Source organism: Chenopodium album, chromosome 9 (genome assembly GCF_948465745.1).
Source record: "Chenopodium album chromosome 9, dcCheAlbu1.1, whole genome shotgun sequence".
In the NCBI taxonomy this organism is placed as follows: Eukaryota; Viridiplantae; Streptophyta; class Magnoliopsida; order Caryophyllales; family Amaranthaceae; genus Chenopodium; species Chenopodium album.
Window position 1 is genome coordinate 17276860 of NC_137842.1, and position 5787 is coordinate 17282646.

Here is a 5787-nt window from a genome sequence, read left to right on the forward strand (position 1 = left end):
GGTGTTCTCGTACACCTTTCCGAGGACCCAATCTCCTATTTTGAAAACTCTTGCTCTGACATTCTTGTTGAAAGACCTTGTTACTTCTTGCTGGTAGGTTGCCATCCTCAATTTTGCATCTTCTCTAAGTTCATCTACGGTATCTAGGGTTATGTATCAGTTCGGCTTGGTTCCTTTCCTCTATCATTAACCCATACCTTGCAGTGGGGACTTCTACTTCTGTTGGGATTACCACTTCGCATCCGTACACTAGTGAGAAAGGGGTGTGTCATGTAGCACCTTTTGGAGTTGTTCTATCTGCCCATAGTTTATTAGGTAGTTCATCTGCCCATTTCCCTTTTGCACCTTCAAGTCTTTTCTTCATGTTGCCTATTAAGACCTTATTGCTTGATTCTACTTGTCCGTTTGCTTGCGGGTACCTTGGTGTAGACGTGATGAGGGAGATGTTCCATTCTTTGCAGAACTTTGTTGTTTTATTGTTGATGATCTGGGACCCGTTGTCTATAATGATTTCTGCTGGTACTCCGAATCTGCTTAAGATGTTCCTTTTGATGAATGAGATGACATGTTTATCTTTGATGTCCTTGTATGCTTCTGCTTTGATCCTTTTTGAGAAGTAATCCGTCACAACAAGATCCCCCGTTGCCTTAGCCTTTGGTAGCGCTTTTTGCATTCGCTGGGGTTGATCCTTATATTCGATACGAAAAACTAGATCCAAGCGTGATGAATACTGTAGCGATTATAATCGTTGTAAAAGCCTAATCATACCTCAACTGAGATCACATATGATAGCGATTGTAATCGAGGCTATTGCTTTATGGTTGCGTTTGTAATCGACATTATTTGTTAGTTACCGTAGTGATTACAAACACCACCGTTGAAACTTATCGTAGCGAATACAATTGTTACTATTTGTATCTATTGTGGCGAATGAATCGATACATTTGGTAATTTTGGTGGCACTTACAATCAACACTAGTGCTTAATTATAGTTTCAAAAGCAATCGACACTATTTAGTTTTTATTGTAGCGACTACAATCGATACTAATAGTACTTATTATAGTGTGAAGGATTGACATTATTAGTCTTCTCGGACTGAGAAAGCGGAACTGCTATCTGTAACAAGTATTTGTAATCAATATTATAGAAGTCATAAAATTCATATTAAAATTCATATTATAAGTTTCTACACTCAAAATTATTATTACATTAAAATAAATATTATAGATCATGATTCCAAAGTATTAACAAATATCACTTCAAATAGTACAAAGAAAAAAAATATTCCAGTCAATAGATGAAACAAATACACTAACAAGAAAAATGTAACAACTACTTAGTATATAATAGTGTAGATAATGTAAAAATTCCTTAAAGAGAGCCGAACTTCATCATATCCAATTTATAATCATCTGCATATACAAGAGGCAAAAATAAGTTTATTGATACAACTTTAGAGAGATGGAATATGCACTTTAACTTATTATAAAATATTTGTTACCTGATGCCAACAAAAGCATTTGCCGATCAAGTTGTCATGACTAGCCGGTAAAATCGTCATCATCCTATATCATCAAGCCATTGTGATTTGTCAAATTTTCAAATATCTTTAAATAGATAACTTACTTTTATCAATATTTAGAGACAACTTGAAACATGAAAGGTACAACTTTAATAGACGAACTAACTCCAAAACCAACTCCACGCAGTTTGCCCAACTTTTCTGGCTTATTAATAACTTGATCATATATATCACCCGACCATGCAATTCTTCCTTCAGATTGTTCAACACCACCAGGAATTTCAGCTAGTTTTTCTTTCATCAACTCCTACATTATTGAATCTTTTACAGTTTTGCAATAGTATGTAAAAAAAATATTGTAAGTAGGAGTGTTTTGAATGGTTCACTTACAACAGCTTTAGCTGATTCTTCATCTATCTTTTTTTTTTTTTTATCCTTTGTCTTTCTATCCTTATGAGTATCAATATAAATTTGTGCTCGAGAAGGCTCCACACCATTAATAGTCTGAAATCAGTAACAAAATTCTATAATGAGATAATTTTCTAAGTAAAAGCAAAAGTAAAAAGAAATTAAAAAAACTCATTATAAAACCTTTTCTGCTCTTCTGCGAGCAAAACTCTTCCTTCCAGAACAATGAGGCATTTTTTGTTTTAATTGGTTGTTCTTATTCATAGTTGCACGCCTCTAATGAATATCAAAAACACATATTCACAAGTAAGAATATTAGTAAAGTTTACTATATAGCTCACAAGTAACAATAATATAGACATAAAAAAATAGCATAATATAACATAGTGGACTATGTTTTAAACTAATTAACATGCAGAATGATTTTTCAAAAATTTTGACAGCATCTCCACATAAAATGGGTAAACTAAATTTATTAAACCTGATAGCAGTCCTGCATTTTATATATCCAACAAACAACCAGTACAATATTTCCCAATATCACAACAAAATAAGATAAAAATAAAAAAATTACTCCAAACCAACACTAAAGGGACATAAAGTTAAATAGGAAAAGGATACCTTAGTCTTATCTTGTTCCCAATATGTAATTAATTTCAGCCATTGCTCGATATGTACACGACCAGGCTTGTTTTCTACTAGTAGGTTCCTATTATGCTTGTTTGGCTCATAATACTCAGCCTTTACTTCTCCTCTAAAATCTTTCACTCTTTCTCCTATAGTCTTTAGAATGAAAGGTTCCCCAATACGTGGAAACGTAAAGCGTGCCTGTAAATTAACAAAATAACAATATTGAGCAAAATTAAATATTGCACCACACAAACAAAAAAAAAAAAAAAAAAAAAAAAAAAGAGAAGAAGATAAGAGAAAGGAATAAGGTAATTCTAAATATTACCCTTATCTCATCCATGCACTTATCTTTGTATTCCTTTGGAACCAGTCTCCAATCAGGATGTCCTTGTGGTGCTAGCTCTGGATTTCTCCCTATGGTGCCTATAAAACTAGATAAAAGAGTACTTTCTTCACCAATAGGTTGTCCATAACGATTGAATTTGACAACCCACTTTTCTTCCGGGGATTGGTTCCAGATGTCAGCAAGAATAGTTGGACCTCTACGAGTCACTGGATAAAAAAATTCACAAGTACATAATAGTAGACAATAAATAAAAAATGGCAAAAAAGCTTATTTTATTTTTTATTGAACAACTAGTTTAAGTCAATTACTTAGATACAAGTCTATAATACTCCTTCACAATCACACATTATCGTCCATCAAATTAATACTTTTCTTTGTTTCATGTTTTTTACTAGAAATGTGGTAAAAGGCAATTACTAGATCAAATGCATACAAGAATTTTCTTCACTATCCTTCACTATCCTGATCATCTTGCATTGATGGATCCATCTCATTTTCTATGGTTGTTTCTTCTCTAGACATTATTTGTTGGACAGTATGCGATGCGTCCATATCTGTATGTTGAGTTTCAGCCATTTCTGTTGAAGTGGAAGGATTCTCCACAGATACTCTGATCTTGTTCAAACGTCTTCTTTTTGCCATCTAGATCTGAAAATTCTCTTAAAGACAATTGAAATATTAAGATAAAAACATATGGATTAAAGATATCACACCCAAGTATTAAATAAAAAATATATGTAAAAATCAATGGTAATTATATGAGTTAAAAACTTAAAAGATATAAAAATGACACTATAAAACAAATAAATGACATATTTTAAAAAAACATCACTTAACTAGAATATAATTCCCAGGTATACAAAACCAGTAAATTTTTTTTAAAAATCATACTTATACTGTACTAAGTTTCTCGACAACATTCATGCCTTGTACATCACTTGACATCCAAGTTAAGTCATCAATATCAATCTCAACATTTTGCTGATCATGCACACAACTTGATGTTTGAGTTTCATTAAACTCCATTAAGTGATTTGGCTCAGAGTCTTCATCACCCATATCAAAAGTATCTCTTGGCTTTATTGGTATAGGAATATACCAATCCCATGCAGTTCTATCTTGAACATATATAACTTGATGAACTTGAGAAGCAAACACAAAAGGCTCATCAGTCAAATGATTTCCAGAATACATCGAGCGACTCAAATTAACTAAAGTAAATTTTAACTTGTCTATCTTTATCCCACTTGCATGATTTATATCCGCCCAATCACACTTAAATAATACAATCTTAAACTTATTATAATAATTTATCTCGATTATATCATCAAGAACCCCATAGTATGTCACTTCTCCCACAATAGGACGTGTGTCTCTAGTGCTAGCATAACATTGTGTTTTTGCTACGACCATGACACCGCTATTTTGTGTCTTCTTATTCCTTTCATAATCCTTAATACAAAATCTGTAACCATTATTTGTATCAAAGGCATGGAATCTCTTGGCAACATGCATTGGACCAGTTGCAAGTGCTTTAACATCATCTGAGATTCTATCATCACTTTTATTGCAAGGATCATTCACCTAATAAATAAATTAAAAAAATAAAATCATTAAACTATGCTTATTAGGTGATCTAGCTAATCTATTTATTAAAAAAAATAATCTAACACTTACAAAATTTTTCAACTAGTCACTAAATTGTTCATTATGCATACGATCTAACTAAAGTTGCGTTGGGCGACTTCGTCGATGAATTCTCTTCAAAAAGGCTATGTGCTCACTGAATAATTCTAAAAAGTCAATAAATTTGAAGTTAATGAATGAAAAGTAAAAATATGGTTGAGTAACAGGGGCTCATACTCTCTTAAAGCTTCAATTTCCTTGCAATCAGAATTAAAAAGCACATATCTATGTGCCTGAACCTCTTGTCTTTCATCCATCATAAATCCTTCAATTTTTCCATAAGGTTGCCCAGTTGAAGCAAAAAGATCAGAAACCAAATGGATTAAAACCATCAGTTGCCAATCCTAATCTGACATTTCGAGGTTCCGATGAGTACTCAGGATATATAGAGTCAAACTTCTTCCAAGCTTCAGTATCAGCAGGATGCCTTAAAACACCCTCTTCTTTTTTGCGATCTTTGTCATGCCATATCATTTCTTCGACAGTTTTAGATGACATGTATAATCTTTGGAGCTTTGGTGTTAAAGGAAAATATCTTAAAACCTTAATCGGAAATTTTTTTTCTTTCTTTGTTTTCGATCTAGATGAAGCCTTACTAGAACTTTCAACAAAAGGTTTCCATCGTGATTCCCCACATACACTACATGTATCATCCGTAGCCTTATCTTTCCAAAAAAGCATACAATCATTTGGGCATGCATCAATTTTCTCACAACTAAGACTGATCTCATCAACAATTTTCCTAGTCTCATATAGAGATTCAGGCAATTTTTCCCCTTCTGGCAGAGCCCTTTTTAAAAGTTTCAATATTTCATTAAATGAATTGTCAGACCATCCAAATGAAGTTTTGATATGATAAAGATGTAAAATAAAGGACAACCTAGAGTACTCACTACACCCAGGGTATAATTGCATAGTAGCATCTTGTAATAACTTGTTGAACATATCAACATTGCTATTCATATGCTCATCATTGGTTTGTTGATTATCTATATCTGGATCAACTTGACCATCTAAATTAGAAGCATCATTGACAATTTCATCATGAAATCCAAAGGCATCTCCTAACATATGTGTGAGATCATCAGCAACATTTTTTTTTCCTGTAAAACTTGGCCATCCCCTAATAATGTAGATGTTGAACCTAATTCATTATTAGTGTACCATTTCTCAAAATCACGCATGGGTCCATTT

General features: G+C 32.8%; 1 long non-coding RNA gene across 1 annotated transcript; it reads right to left on the bottom strand.

Moving 5' to 3' along the window:
• Positions 1-2166: 2166 nt before the first annotated feature.
• On the bottom strand, positions 2167-3228 carry LOC145559612 (uncharacterized). The gene is made up of 3 exons (XR_014092800.1): positions 2887-3228; positions 2553-2759; positions 2167-2207 (listed from the first exon to the last, which is right to left on the bottom strand). It is a non-coding gene; the product is annotated as an uncharacterized LOC145559612 (long non-coding RNA).
• Positions 3229-5787: the final 2559 nt, after the last annotated feature.